The following is a 16493-nucleotide window of genomic DNA, read 5'->3' as shown; positions in this document are numbered from 1 at the left end:
TGCTGGGATTAAAGGCATGTTCTACTCTGCCCAGCTCAGGTATTTCTTTAGACATCTTACAAATATTAATCATTTAATCTTTTCAACAACATTGTGAAATGTATCATCCCACATCAAAATGGAAAGCCTGAAGCTGGAAGATAACAAGAGGGCTGGAGGTTGAATGCTTAAAAGTTCAGAGCTCAGGACTAGAGAGATGGGTTGGAGGCTTGATTCCCCAGGACCCATGTAAGCCAGATGCACAAGGTGACACATGCATCTGGAATTTGTTTGCAGTGACTGGAGGCCCTGGTGTGCCCATTCTCTATCTATCTGTCGCTTTCTCTCTCTGTCCCTCTCAAAAAATACAATAAAATAAAAGTTCAGAGCTCATACACTAAAATGAAGCACTGTGCTCAAAGTTGAGCTTGGAGGAGTGTATAAAAGTAACCACATTAAAGCCAGATTCACAAAATGGTACATGTGTCTGGAGTTCATTTGCAGAGGCTGGAGGTCCTGGCATGCCCGTTCTCTCTGTCTGTCTCTCGTTTATCTATCTCTCTTTGCTTGCAAATTAAAAAAATATATTTTTGTTTTGTTTTTTGAGGTAGGGTCTCACTGTAGCCCAGGCTGACCTGGAATTCACGATGGAGTCTCAGGGTGGCCTTAAACTCTAGGTGAACCTCCTACCTCTGCCTCCTGAGTGCTGGGATTAAAGGCGTGTGCCACCACCACGAGGCTTGAAAAAAAACTTAAAAAAATATTTTAGTCATGCATGCTATAACATCCATAAGCTCACCGCCAATAACACACTGCCTCCAGGAGGCGTTAGTTCCCAAATCTCCATCAGCTGGGAACCTAGCATTCGGAACACCTCAGCTTATGGGGACACCTGAATCAAACCACCACACATGGGCTCTCCAGTTCCCATGTAAGCCAGATGCACAGTGATGCAAGTGTGTAATGTTGCACATGTATTATTGGCGGTGGGCTTAGGGGTGTTATAGCCAACTGCCCCTTGCTAGTGTTTGGCACACTCTCTTGTTGCTGTTGTCCACCTTATGCTGGCCAGGGGGTGATATCCACCCTCTGCTCATGCCATCATTTTCCCCTGCCATCATGGAGCTTCCCCTCAAGCCTGTAAGCCAAAATAAACCCTTTTTTCCCAAAAGCTGTTCTTGGTCCGGTGATTTTTTTTATAAATATATTTTTAATTAATTATTTATTTATTTGAGAGCGACAGACACAGAGAGAAAGACAGATAGAGGGAGAGAGAGAGAATGGGCATGCCAGGGCTTCCAGCCTCTGCAAACAAACTCCAGACGCGTGCGCCCCCTTGTGCATCTGGCTAACATGGGACCTGGGGAACCGAGCCTCGAACCGGGGTCCTTAGGCTTCACAGGCAAGCGCTTAACCGCTAAGCCATCTCTCCAGCCCAGTCTGGTGATTTTTGCCAGCAATGTGAACCTGACTGCAACCCCATCTCCTATTTTGATGTCATCATTTTCCCCCTGCTATTATACAGGTCTTGTACAGGTAACAGCACGGGCTGTGAGGACATGAATACCACGACAACTTGGTGTCAAAAGGACAGTATTGCAGGGCTGGAGAGATGGCTTAGCAGTTAAGGCACTTACCTGTGAAGCCTAAGGGCCCAGTTTCATTTCACCAGTACCCACATAAGCCAGATGCACAAAGTGGTACATGCATCTGGAGTTTGTCTACAGTGGCTAGAAGCCCTGGCTTCTCTCCTTCTCTCTCCCTCTTAAATAAATAAATAAAATACTTTAAAAAGACAGGTCAGCCTGTGCTAGAGTGAGACCCTACCTTGAAGCAAACAAACAAACAAAAAAAAAAAAGTATTGCAAAGCACTCCTCACCTGCCTTGGGCTCTTACACTCTTTTCCCACCTCTCTTGCAATGGTCCCTGAAACTTTGGAAGACATGATAGAGATGTCTCAGTGCTAAGCACTGCATTGTCACTTCTCAGCAGTTTTAGGGACTAGGGGCAAGGATGAGGCAGCAACACAGAGCCATGGCCTGTCACCTTGCATGTGACTACGTGGGACTTGCAATGTTTTTCCCATTATAGCCTTTCTTGCAAAGGAACAATGAAGATTTTGGCTAAGATGATGGCCCCTTGGATGGCAGTGCCCCTCAGAGCACTTAACACCCAAACCAACAGAACTGTGGTGGTCCAAAATGACAACAAATACTTTGAACCTGGTGGACTGGCCAGAATGAGTCTACTTCTGTGCTGGTGTGATCTTCAAAACTTCATCCTTTAGGGATGCCACCAAGATGTCAATAATCTGTTCCCTTGATGTGCAGGGAGAATGGATAAATCTCCTTCAGGGACTTTATCTCCATGCCCTTGACCAAGCGACCTTAGATTGCTAACAGGGATCCAGTAGAACTATGGACTCAGAGACCACAGTGAGGCTTCTGTGGCCTCCCAAGCCTGCGCTCCCTGGTCCTCCAGTCCTCCAATTCCATCAGCATCAATCCACCATTTGGTATTTACTGAAGAAACTTTTTTCTTTTCTTTTTTTTTTTTTTCAGGGGGAGGAGGAGGGAGGAGAGATAATTTTTTTAATAATTATTTATTTATTTGAGAGAGAGAGGCAGACAGAATGAGTTCACTAGGGCCTGTAACCACTGCAGAAGAACTCCAGACACATGTGCCACCTTGTGTATCTGTCTTATGTGAGTAATGGGGAATTGAACTTGGGTCCTTTGCAGGCAAGTGCCTTAACCACAAAGTCATCTTTCCATTCCTGGCAGGGTATGGAGGGGATATTCTTGCTAAATTGTTCAAGCTGGCCTTGAGCTCAGGATCCTTCTGCCTCAGCCTCCTGACATTATAGTTGTGCACCACCATGCCTGGCTCCATTCTCCTCTGCATAAAACTGCCCACCCATTTGGGGATGAGGTCTGAAGACCATGATTGTACAGTGTGTCTTAGTTCCCTACCAATAGCTGATTGACCCAAGAAGAAAACCTAATTTCAGGCAGCCAGCTGGATGCTGTATACCACCAATTTGAAGTCAAGTTTCCAAGGTACAGAGAGCTAAGAAGCAACCAGGCAGACAGCGTCCAAAAGAAAAACCTATCTTACATTATACCCACTTCCTAGGTTTTTTTTTTTTTCTTTCATTTTTTCAAGGCTGGATCTCACTTCAGCCCAGGCTGGCCTGGAATTCACTATGTAGACTCAGGCTGGCCTGGAACTCACAACGATCCTCCTACCTCTGCCTCCCAAGTGCTGGGATTAAAGGCGTGCGCCACCATGCCTGGCTCTCTAGTTTTGGTTAAGGAATCTTGGTTATCATATCACAATAGCCTTGACTGAGTCAAGATTGTCAAGGAAGGTTGTTGTTGTTCTTCTTCTTTTTTTTTTTTTTTTTTTTTTGGTATTTTGAGGTAGGGTCTCACTCTAGCCCAGGCTGACCTGGAATTCACTATGTAGTCTCAGGCTGGCCTCGAATTTAAGGCGATCCTCCTACCTCTGCCTCCTGAGTGCTGGGAGTAAAGGCGTGCATCACCATGCCTGGCTCATCAAGGAAGGTTCTTACAGACAGAGGGTGGAAGGATAAAAAGGAGCAGGCAAGCAATTATGGGAACAGAGTTGAGGTTGGTTGGTGAAAGATGCAAGAGAGGATATTCAAGAAGGCAAATAGGCCCTGGGTGGTGGCGCATGCTTTTAACCCCAGTGCTCCGGAGGCAGAGGTAAGAGGATCACCAGGAATTCAAGGCCACCCTGAGACTACATAGTTAACTCCAGGTCTGCCTGGGCTAGAGCAAGACCCTACCTTGAAAACTGAAGACGTCAGAGGGCTGGTAAAGAACTACAAGAAGGGGCCCAGACAAGGTATGCCTTCAGTGACCTACTTCCTGCAACTAGGCTCCACCACCTACCTTTCAACACTTTCTAAGAATGTTATATCATGAATCCATGGAGGGTTCCTATTAAGTCCACCTTAAGTCAGTGCCTTCAGGATCTTATCAGTTCCTGAAGCTTTCATTTGGCAAGCAAGCCCCTAATACATGAAACCATGGGGACTACTTCATATTCAAATCATAACATCGGGCATAGGACTTAGCGTGAAATGGACACTGAGAACTTGTCAGATATTCGGACCCAACATAGATCAGCCGTTGTTCCCAGAGGCCTGGCTTGCAATATAACCAACTAAACCCTGTAGCTGAGATAGGGACAAAGCCTCTGATGTTTCAGCACACTGAAACAAAGGGCAGGAGGGGCCTTTGCGTATCACGTCCCTCCCATTGTATAGCAGCTGCAAGGGAACCTTAGGGACAGAGGTGGTAATAAGACAAAAAGCCACCTGGGCACAGTGGCATGTACCTATAATCTCAGCTACTGGGGAAGCTGAGGCAGGGGGATTACTTGAACCTAAGCGTTCTAGGCCGGCATGGGCAGCACCAGTGAGTCTGTGTGCATGGGTCTGTTTCTGTCTTTCAGTCTCTCTCTTTTTGTAGCCCCAGCTGGCCTCAAACTCAAGGATGACTTTGAACTTCTGACCTTTCTGTTTCCAATTCTGAAGTGCTGGGATTACAGTGGTGTCCCACTACCCAGTTTTATGCAGTGCTGGGAACTGAACCCAGAGCATCATACGTGATACACAAGTACTCTACCAATTAATCTACATCCCCCACATTTATTTATTTTTTAAAAAATTTTTGTTTATATTTATTTATTTATTTATTTATTGAGAGCAACAGACAGAGAGAGAAAGAGGCAGATAGAGAAAATGGGCACACCAGGGCCTCCAGCCACTGCAAACGAACTCCAGACGCGTAATTAAGGCACTTGCCTGCAAAGCCTAAGGATCCAGGTTCCATTCTCCAGGTCCCATGTAAGCAAGATGCACAAGGTGGTGCATGGATCTGGAGTTCTTTTGCAGTGACTGGAGGCCCTGCCATGCCCATTCTTTCTCTCTCTCTGTCATACATAAATAAAAATAAATCTTAAAACATTTTATTTATTTGCAAGTGAAGATAAAGAGAGAGAATAGATATGCTTGGGACTCTAGCCATTGGGCCATAGCCAACTCCAGATATGTGGACTACTTTGTGCATCTTTTTTTTTCTTTTTCGAGGTAGGGTCTCACTCTAGCTCAGGCTGACCTGGAATTCACTATGTAGTCTCAGGATGGCCTTGAACTCATGGTGATCCTCCTATCTCTGCCTCCCGAGCGCTGGGATTAAAAAGGTGTGCACCACCACACCTGGCTTCCTTGTGCATCTTTCTTCATATGAGCACTGGGGAATTTAACCCACCAAGTGTTTAAGTTTTGCAGCCAAACACCTTAACTGCTGAGCCATCTCTACAAGCCCCCCCCCACCCCGACTTCTATTTTTCAAAGTAGGGTCTCACTCTAGCCCAGGACGATTTGGAAATCACTGTAGTCCCAGGCTGGCCTTGAGCTCATGGTGATCCTCCTACCTCTGTCTCCTGAGTGCTGGGATTAAAGGCGTGCAACACAATGCCTGGCTCCCCCTTACTTTTTCTTTTTTTCTGAGATAGGGTCTCGCTGTAGCCCAAGCTGACCTGGAATTCACCATGTTGTCTTAGGGTGGCCTCAAACTCTCCATGATCCTCCTAACTCTGCCTTTCAAATGCGGGGATTAAAGGCATATATTATCACCTCTGGCTTTCACTTTTTTTTTTTTTCTGAGATAGTCTTGCTATGTTGTCCAGGCTGGTATATAACATGAGCTCTTCTTGACTTAGCCTCCCAAGTGCTAGGGTTACAGGCATGTTCCATCATATCCAGCTACAATTTTATTTTGCTTATTGTTTGAATGAGTAATGTGGTATTGTGCATGTGTCCTCATTATGCCCATGCACTTACCTATAGCAGGGTGTGCATACCTGAGGTGACTGGAGATAAACTGGGTGTCTCGCTCCATCACTTTGCTGTTCAAATGAACTGCAAACGCTGGTGCTACCATGTACATCTGGCTTACATGGGCCCTGGGAAATCGAACTGGGGTTCTTCAGCTTTGCAAGCAAGTGCCTTAACTGCTAAGCCATCTCTCCAGCCCCACATTTATTTTTTTAAGATTTATTTGAGACAGAGAGAGGAAGAAAAAGAGAATGAGAATGGATGTGTGAGGGCCCCTAGCCACTGCAAAAGAACTCCAGATGCAGGTGCCACCATCTGCATCTGGTTTACATGGGACCTGGAGAATTGAACCTGGGTCCCTTAGGCTTCGCAGGCTAGCACCTTAACCACTAAGCCATCTCTCCAGCTCCCTATTTTTTTTAATGAGGGGGGGGCAGGCTGGGCTAGAATGAGACCCTATCTCAAAACAAAAAGCAAAAGCAAGTGTCTTTAACCCCCAAGCCATCTCTCTAGCCCTCTCTTCTTCCCCTCCTTAAAAAAGCTAAAACAGCCAGGTATGGTGACATACTTCTTTAATCCCAGCACACAGGGAGCAGAGGTAGGAGGATCCCTATGAGTTCAAATCCAGCCTGAGACTACATAGTGAATTCCAGTTCCAGGTCATCCTGGGCAAGAGCAAGACCCTACCTTGAAAAATGGAAAAAAAAAAAAAAAAGGCTAAAGCTATGAAGTATCTTATACATTGATTGAAACAAAGGCTCCAGACCCTCCCCCCACAACTTGTGGAATAGGGAGCCCACCTTGACTTCTTTCTCTCTAATCTGCATCTAAAGAAAAAAAAAAAGTGGGGGGAGGACAATGTTTGTTCTCTACATGGATATCTTCAGGCAGTCCCATAAAATCAAATATGTTCCCTGCATTAAAAAAAAGAAAAAAATGGGGCTAGGGAAATGGCTTAGTGGTTAAGGCATTTGCCTGCGAAGCCCAAGGACCCTGGCTTGATTCCCCAGGACCCAAATAAGCCAGATGCACAAGGGGCACATGCATTTGTGGAGTTTGTTTGCAGTGGCTGGAGGCCCTGGCATGCACATTCTCTCTTTCTCTCTGCCTCTTTCTCTGTATAAATAAATAAATAAAATTTAAAAAGAAAAAAGAAAAGACTAAACCGGGTGTGGTGGTGCATGTCTTTAATCCCACCACTCAAGAGGAAGAGGTAGAGGCAGGAGGCTCACGGAGAGTGCAAGGCCACCCTGAGACTCCAGGTCAGCCTGGGCTAGAGTGAAATCCTACCTGGAAAAAAAGATGCCTACAGGGCTGGAGAGATGGCTTATATCGGTTAAGGGACTTGCCTGCGAATCCTAAGGCCCCAGGTTTGACTCCTCAGAACCCAAGTATGCTAGATGCACTTGGCGGCACATGTGTCTGGATTTTGTTCACAGTGGCTACAGGTCCTGGCATGCCCATTCTCTGCCTCTCTCTCCCTCCCCCCCCCCACTCTCTCTCTCTGCTTGCAAATAAATAAATATGTAAATAAAAATATTTTTAAAAAGACAAGAACCAAGCATGGTGGCACATGCCTTTAGTACCAACACTCCTCAGAAAGCTGAGATAAGATGATCAGCGTTTGAGGCCAACTTGGGTATATGGGCTAGAGTGAGACCCTTTCTTGAAAAACAAACAGACAGACAAGAATTGCTAAGGATAGAGCTCAGTTGGTAGAGAGCTTGCCTAACATGGGGAATGCTCTAGGCTCAATACCCAGCACTGGGAGGAAAAAAAATAAAAAAGACAAGGACAATTCAAGAGTCTACAAGGGGACTAAATAGATGGACTAGTGGTTATTTTAAAAGAAGAATGGAGGGCTGGAGAAATGGCTTAGTGGTTAAGGCATTTGCCTGTGAAGCCTAAGGGCCCAGGTTCAATTCTCTAGAACCCACGTAAGCCAGATGCACAAGGTGGCTCATGCATCTGGAGTTCATTTGCAGTGCCCATTCTATCTGCCTCCCCACTTCTCTCTGAAATAAAACATTAAAAGAGAGTCACGCAAAGATGAATACTGTCTGGAGGAAGAGTGTCTCCTATTCTCTACCTACTGGACATAGTAATAATAACATGTACTCCTGTCTTAAAACAACTTGTTGGGCTGCAGATGTAACCCAGTGTAGAGTGCAACTTTAGCATGTGAAAGTTCCTAGTTTTATCCCCAGCATGACAATAAAATAAAACAATCATGAGCACTGGACCACAAAGTCCCGGATACTGATTTCAGAACCTGTGAGAGACAAAGTTGGGAGGTAAAGGTGGGCTGGGGATGGGTTGGTAGTTGGAAATCAGCTGATCTGGAGCCAGTCACTGGAAGTAGTAGTGAAGTATTGAAATAATCAGGGCAGGTTTGAGTTGGCCTCTGACTTTTTTCTTTTTTTATTATTTTTAAAAATATTTATTTATTTATTTGAGAAAGGGAGAGAATGGGCACACCAGGGCCTCTAGCCACTGCAAACGAACTCTACATGCATGTGCCCCCTTGTGCATCTGGCTTGCATGGGACCTGGGGAATCAAATTGTGGTCCTTAGGCTTCTCAGGCAAATGCCTTAACCACTAAGCCATTTCCCCAAAACTCCTTTTTTTATTTAAAAAATTTTGTTATTGACAACTTCCATAACTATAGACAATAACCCATGGTAATTCCCTCCTTCCCCTCTACTTTCCCCTTTGGAACTCCACTCTCCATCATACCCCTTCCCCCTCTCAGTCTCTCTCTTTTTTTATCTTTGAATGACTTTTATTTTATTTTAGTTTTTTTCTCAATTTTTATTAACATTTTCCATGATTATAAAAAATATCCCATGGTAATACTCTCCCTCCCCCCCACTTTCCTCTTTGAAATTCCATTCTCCATCATATCCCCTTCCCATCTTAATCAGTCTCTCTTTTATTTTAATGTCATCATGTTTTCCTCTTATTATGATGGTCTTGTGTAGGTAGTGTCTGGCACTGTGAGGTCATGGATAACCAGGCTATTTTGTGCCTGGAGGAGCATGTTGTAAGGAGTCCTACCCTTCCTTTGGCTCTTACATTCTTTCCACCACCTCTTCCGTAATGGACCTTGAGCCTTGGAAGGTGTGATAGAGATATTTCAGTGTTGAACATTCCTCTGTCACTTCTCAGCACCATGGTGCTTTCAGAATCATCCCAAGGTCACTGCCATCTGAAAAGAGAAGTTTGTCTAACCAAAAGTGAGAGTAGCATTAATATATAAATATGAACATTAAGAGAAGTGCTTACTGGGAAGTTTGATGAGCATAGTATATATATTTAACCAGACACCAGCAGATGTTACACCTCTAGGGCTCATGACTACCCCTGTTGGTTTTCAGGATCAGGGATGTATTCCCTCTCATGGAGCGGGCCTCCAGTTGGTTTCCCCCATGACAGACATACCATAATTTCACCCCTTGGTTCACTTGGCCTGGCTGGCCAAATTTAAGGCTTTCAATGTCCACTGTTGAGGGTGCTGGGATTAAAAGTTTGGGCCACCATGCTGCTTTTTATGTTTTTTTTTAATTAAGTTTTTCAAGGTAGGTATGGTCTCTCACCAGCTCAGGCTGACCTAGAACTAACTCTGTAGTCCAATGCTGGCTTTGACCTCACAGTGATCCTTGTACCTCTCTGCCTTCCTAGTGCTGGCATTAAAGGCGTGTGCCACCAGGCCTGGCTGCAGGCTGTATTTTTCTTTTAATTTTTTTTCCAAGGCAGGGTCTTGCTGTAGCCCAGGCTGACCTAGAATTCACTGTGTAGTCTCAGGGTGGCCTTGAATTCCTGGCAATCCTCCTACCTCTGCCTCCCCCGTGCTGGTATTAAAGGTATGTGCTCACCATGCCCAGGTTGTTTGGTGTTTCAAGGTAGGATCTCACTGTAGTTCAGTCTGACATGGAATTCACTATGTAGTCTCAGGATGGTCTTGAACTCATGGGGATTCTCCTACCTCTGCCTCCCAAGTGCTGGGATTAATGGCGTGTGCCACCACACCCGGCTCCAGGCTGTTGTGTTTGTTTGTTTATATTTTTATTTGTTTATAAGAGAGAGAGACAGACAGAGAGAGAGAGAGAGAGAGAGAGAGAGTATGGGCACACCGGGGCCTCTAGCCATTGCAAACGAACTCCAGATGCATGTGATCCCTTGTGCATCTGGCTTACATGGGATCTAGAGAATTGTACCTGGATCCCTAGGCTTCACAGGCAAGCATCTTAACCACTAAGCCATCTCTCCAGCCCCCAGTTTTTTTAAATTTATTTTTATTTATTTATTTTGAGAGATAGAGAATGAAGGAGAGAGAGAGAAAGAGAGAGAGAGAGAGAGAATGGGCGCACCAGGGCCTCTAGCCACTGCAAATGAACTCCAGGTGCATGTGCCACCTTTTGCATTGGGCTTAAGTGGGTCCTGGGGAATCAAACCCGAGTCCTTTGGCTTTGTAGGCAAGTATCTTAACCATTAAGCCATTGCTCTAGCCCTCGGGTTGTTTTTCTTTCTATCTTTCTTTCTCTCTTTCTTTCTTTCTTTCTTTCCTTCTTTTTTTTTTTTTTTTTTTTTCCCGAGGTAGGGTCTCACTCTAGCTCAGGCTGATCTGGAATTCACTCTGTAGTCTCAGGGTGGCCTGGAACTCACTGTGATCCTTCTACCTCTGCCTCCTGAGTGCTGGATTAAAGGTGTGCTCCACCATGCCTGGCTTTTTATTTTTTCAGGTAGGGTTTCACTCTAGTCCAGGCTGACCTGGAATTCACTATATAGTCTCAGAGTGGCCTTGAACTCATAGTGATTCTCTTACCTCTGTCTCTCAAGTGCTGGGATTCTTAAAAGCATGCGCCACCACACCTGGCCATAATTTTAAAGTATAAATATGCCACAAATATCACATGGAAGGGCTGGAGAGATGGCTTAGCTGTTAAGGTATTTGCTTACAAAGACAAAGGACCCAGGTTCGATTCTCAGGACACATGTAAGCCAGATGTACAAGGGGCACATGCGTCTGAAGTTTGTTTGCAATGGCTAGAGGCCCTGGCATGCCCATTCTCTCTCTGTCTCTCTTCTATCTCTCTCTGCTCAAAAATTAAAATTAAATTAAAATAAAAAATAATATCACATGGAACATACTTATACTAACAAATATTTATTTAACTGAAATTGAAATTGTCACTATGAACTTTTCATTCCTTTTATTTTATTTTTTTGTTTTTTTGCTTTTCATTTTTCTTTTTTGCTGGGCTTGGTGGCACACACCTTTATGAGAGAGAGAGAGAGAGAGAGAAAGAGAATTGGCATGCCAGGGCCTCAGTCACTACGATGGAACTCCAGATACATGTGGCATCTTGTACATATGTGTGACCTTGTGCGTTTGCATCACCTTGTGTGCCTGGCTTACGTGGGATCTGGAGAGTGGAATATGTGTCCTTAGGCTTCGTAGGCAAGTGTCTTAACCACTAAGCCGTCTTTCCAGTCCTGGTTTTTCGAGGTAGGGTCTTGCTGTAGCCCAGGCTGACCTGTAATTCACTATGTAGTCTCAGGGTGGCCTCGAACTCACATGGATCATCCTACTTCTGCCTCCTGAGTGCTGGGATTAAAGGCGTGCGCCACCATGCCTGGCTGTTATGAATTTTTAAATTTATTTATTTAAAAATATATTTTTATTTATTTATTTGAGAGAGACAAAGGCAGAGAAAGGAAGGGAGAGAATGGGTGCATCATGGCATCCAGCCGCTGCAAACAAATTCCAGAAGCATACACCATCTTATGCATCTGGCTTACGTGGGTCTTGGGGAATCAAACCTAGGTCCTTTGGCTTTGCAGGCAAGTGCCTTTACCACTAAGCCATCTTTCCAGGCCTTTATTTATTTGAAAGAGAGGGGGGGGGGAGGGAGAGAGAGAGAATGGGCTTCCCACTTAAGTCTCCAGCAGGGCTTCACTGGGGATGGGTCTTGAGTCCAGCCCCATGGTGTCTCCACAGTCAGCTCATGCTTCTGGTATTTCCTCTGGTTCTCTCTCTGCAGGCCAGCTTCTTCCACCAAGGTGAAGTTTCCCTTGGAAACTGTAAGCCTGAAATAAACCCTTACCTCCTATGAGCTCTTTGTCAGGTGTTTGTCCCAGCAATGAGACGGTAACTGCAACAGATCCACTCTAACCTTAGGCTGGTCCAGTGAGTCCCTTCAGGCTCTACATCCCCTTCTTTGGTCAAAAGACTGTTCTGGGCTGGAGAGATTGCTTAGTGGTTAAGGACCTGTGAAGCCTAAGGACCCAAGTTCAATTCCCCAGTACCCACGTAAGCCAGATGCGTCTAGAGTTCATTTGCAGTGGCTAGAGGCCCTGGTGTACCCATTTTCTCTCTCTCTCACTATCTGCCTCATTCTCTCTTTCTCTGTAAAAAAATAAAAAAATAAATCAAATAAAAAGTAAAAACCAAATAAACAACCCTCCTCCCCCTGTAAAAAAAGCTGTTTCTGAAGCTCTCTCTTCCAGAGTCATGCCTGGTTGTCCTGCTCCCTGGCCCTGGGAAGAGGCAGTCAGCTTTGTGACTTCACAAAAATCTATCTTGTGACATTTCTGGACCCTAAGAAGCAGGAGCTGGGCAGAGGAGACTGTCCTCAGGAACATCATGTGACTTTTCATAGAGATATAACCATACCTCTTAGGGAATGAAGAAGAGCTGTCCCTACGGTAAGAGTCCAGGGCCCTCTCTGCATCTAACAATGCCTCTTGTTGATGGCTTTGGTTTGCAGGCTTTAGAGGGTACTCCAGTGCGATATCTGGGATTATCTCAGGGCTCCAGGCCTCTAGGCCTGGTTTGTGGAAGTCAGGTTTGTGGAGAAGCAGGAGGTAGTGACACCAGTTGATGGTGGTAGAGGGTCTCTGAGTTGGGATGGAGTGGGGTAGGGTGGAGGGCAGTTAGAGCAGCATACTATACTCATTAGACAAAGATATTCTTTCCAAATGAAGGAACTGGAGGAGTGAAGAAGCTCTAGGCTAGAGTGCTCCCCAATGGCTAGAGATCCTGAAATCCTACAGAAATGTGTTATAGCTACAAACATATATTGTAAAAGAAAAAATACCCATGAGCTTCTGGGAGCTTGAAAGCAAGACTGGGACTCCATTGCTATTTCCGCTTTCATAGGAATCTGAAGCAAAAGCTAGGAAGGACTGTTTCTACCCTTCTTGTACTTCTTTTTTTAAAAAAATATTGTATTTTTATTTACAGAAAAAGAGGGAGAGAGAGGGAGGGAGAGAATGGGTGTGCCAGGGCCTCCTGCCACTGCAAACGAACTCCAGATGCATGTGCCCCCTTGTGCATCTGGCTAACATGGGTCCTGGGGAATCGAAGGTCCTTTGGCCTTGCAGACAAACGCCTTAACCACTAAGCCATCCCGCCATCCCTCTTCCCTGTACTTTTGTCCAACCTGCAACTGGAGCATGGCCTCTGGGAAGGGCTGGGCCCAAGGGGGCAGTGGGGATGATGACTGGCACATTCACCAGGGGATCAGACAGGGGTGGGAGAGGACCTAGAGCGCCATTTGGGCCTGTCCATCCGACCACTGCTGGGCAAGTACACTGTGAGAATGGCCCCAGGGTATACTACCTCTAAGTCACCTTGTTTGCCCTCTACTCACTTTCATTATGACATCACTGTTCTGCCAGTGAATCCCAGGGAAGGAGGGAACTGTGCAAGAATTCCAAATTCAGGCTGCATCCCAAGCAAGAAGGCAATGTTAACGGACTGTCTTAGGGGGAATGTGAACATGTCGAGTTTCACACTCAAGGGGTTTCCTTGACCTTCACCACTTTTCAATTTTGATCAGATGTAGTGTATTCATTCGTGAGGAGGCCTAGGAGAAGATCCTCTTCCCATACTCTGACCCATTTAATGATTAGCTCTTTGTTGGGGCAGAGAATGGGGAGATAGGTGGTGAAGAGTAGCTATTACAACTCCTGAATTGTGCTGACACATGCTTGGAATCTTAGCACTAGGGAGATAAGGGCAAGAGGACCACCAGTATAAGGTCATCCTTGGCTACATAATTGGACTGGAAGGAAAGAAGATACTCTGAAGAGATACATGTCCCATTTCCTTTAGCTACCAGACTATTGAAACAATGAACCCCAAGAAATTTGAATTTCCCCAGGTCTCACTCTAGTCTAGACCTAGAATTCACTATGTAGTCTCAGGTTGACCTTGAATTCATGGTGATCCTCTAACCTCTGACTCCCAAGTGCTGGGATGAAAGGCGTGTGCCACCATGCTCTGCTGCTAATGAGGATCTTAAACTTCTGATTCTCCTGCCTCCACTTCTCAAGTGTTGGGATTATAGATATGCACCACTACCGCACCCCACGCACAGGGTTTTTAAGGAAGTTGCTCCGGGACATGTCCTATACATCCTTCCACAGTCTTCTGGGTCTTAGTTTCTTTGAGGCCATACATTTCACTTGATGCGCCTCAAGACCATCAGCAATCCAGGGCCCAGGCTGGGTTTCCAAAGAGGAGGAGTGCCATCTGGTGACAGACTGAGGCAGTGACTCCTGCTCTGCTGAGTTGGGCTTTGGGTTCCCTCAAGGGTTCCTTCTATGAGAAACTCTTGGCAGTGGGGAAGCCAGCTGATCACAGACAGATGTAGGTATTGGGAGTGGACTCCATCCCTGTACATTTTGGCTCGTGGTCCAAGCAGGAATGAAATAAAGTTGCTTGAAGGGGTGTTGCAAGAAAGACATAGCTATATTGTGGGCCTGCCACCACCATACATTCCTGACTGTACCTTGAGCAGTTGTTCCTTTAACTTACACATGTAAGTGAAGGAGGGAGGAACATTGAAATCACATGGAGAATGGACTTAAGAGACCAGCACCCAGGCTTCTTACTAGCTGTGGAATCTCATGACAGCAGCCTGTCATGTGTTCTTCAAATGAAGAACACTGGTGGCGATTCTATCAAAGGGTACAGCAGGCCCTACTCAAGGCTGGCTAGGGTCTTGTTGAGATTCTGCTCAGTTGTGGAATTATGTTTATGTTTCACGCCTTTACATACGATCCATTTTCTTTCTTTCTTTCTCTCTTTTTTTTTTTCTTTTTCTTTTCATTTTCTTTTTTACGAGGTAGGGTCTCACACTAGCCCAGGCTGACCTGGAAATCACTATGTAGTCTCAGGGTGGCCTTGAACTCATGGTGATCCTCCTACCTCTGCCTCCCGAGTGCTGGGATTAAAGGCGTGCACCACGACGCCCGGCCCAGTTAAGAGTCTTTTGATGCTTCACATTGGTTGACCTGGAATTCACTATGTAATCTTTCAGTGTGGCCTCTAACTCAAATGCTTGGGACTAAAGGTGTGCGCCGCCACGCCCGACTCATCTGTGAGTTTTTGATTTTTCCATTCTTGTACCTTACATATACTACCTGGGAATAAAAGTTTATTAATCCCTGAAGACTCGGTCTTGAATAGAATAACAAAAACCAACGACGTGTTTCATGAGTAGTGATTTCTGATACACTTGTGAGGGAATTCCTTCTTGCTATATTCTAAGGCTGAGGTGGCAAACAGAATACTACTGAACCTTTGCGTTGACACTTGGGGTAGAATAAAGTACTGACAGCCTCAGGCTTGCTATTAGCCAGGATTTAGAAAGGTATTAAGTCCCTCACTTTTCGCTTCCGCCTTTGCAAACAGCCAATGAGCACACAGCAATTCACCTTTCAGGCGGAAAACTACAATCCCCAGCAGCCCACGCGCCAGGAGAGGCGCTTACGTCACTCATCATTACTGGTGGCACCGGCCCCTTCGACGCGGGACTTCATTTCCCAGGTGCCCGTGGGACCCTTCAAACTTTCCTCCGCGCGCGCGCGCACTGCCAACACTCGCGCCAAGTCTGCGCGCGCGCGCTCGGCACGTAAGCATACGAGTGACGCATAATATGTGGGCCGCTCCGGAGCCGTGGTCGCGCTGTGTGTGTGTGTGTGTGCGCGAGTGAGGGAGAGTGAGTGCGGGACCTGAAGCGGTGTGTGTGTGTGTTTGTGTGTGTGTGTGAACTGTGGCCGCTGGCGGCATCAGGGAGGGGGGGGGGAAGCGGCGGAGCCGCCCGGGAAGGTGAGTGAGGAAAGGAAAGAGAAGGGCTTTTCTTTCTTTTTTTTTTTTTTTTTAAAGGAGGAAGACGGAGCGCGCGGCCGGCTGGGCGGGAGAGTGGGCGCCGGGCTGGGGGAGGGGCGGCACCTGCTTGGGCTGCTGGCGAGGAGGGGGCGGGCCGGGCCATCGGAGGTCCGGTCGGCGGTGGGGTGGGGGTGGTTTGACAGGACTTTTCCTCTTTCTTGAGTCCTGGCCTTGGGGGCGGGGCTTCCGCGTTCTTCCTCCAGTCTCCTGGAGAAGCTTACCGGGAGTAAACTCTTCTGGCCGGAGTGTGTGTGTGTGTGTGTGTGTGTGGTGGGGGTGGGGCCCCAGGGGTGTGCCCGTCCCCTACCTGAAGCCGGGGCGCCTTCTCATCACCTTGCCAGTCTCTTCCGTACGGGCTGGGGGGCTCCATCTTCCCTTGCCGTACGGCGGGACCCCCTTCCCCGCACCGCGTCTCCGCCTCCAGGCTCAAGTCACCTGGGCGGGCTTTCCCCCTCCGCCTCCT

The 16493-nt window shown here is 46.5% G+C and overlaps 1 protein-coding gene across 2 annotated transcripts in view; it reads left to right on the top strand.

The window, feature by feature from the left end:
* The first annotated feature begins 15833 nt into the window (after positions 1–15833).
* Positions 15834–16493, top strand: part of Dcaf1 (DDB1 and CUL4 associated factor 1) — an 86143-nt gene continuing 85483 nt past the window's right edge. For both annotated transcript variants that reach the window (XM_045136333.1, XM_045136334.1), the window contains exon 1: positions 15834–15970. The gene's annotated coding sequence lies outside the window, so the exon portion shown is untranslated. The remainder of the gene's footprint in view (positions 15971–16493) is intronic.

This window comes from Jaculus jaculus, chromosome 17 (assembly GCF_020740685.1).
Source record: "Jaculus jaculus isolate mJacJac1 chromosome 17, mJacJac1.mat.Y.cur, whole genome shotgun sequence".
NCBI lineage: Eukaryota > Metazoa > Chordata > Mammalia > Rodentia > Dipodidae > Jaculus > Jaculus jaculus.
This window is presented reverse-complemented; position numbering and strand designations above follow the sequence as displayed.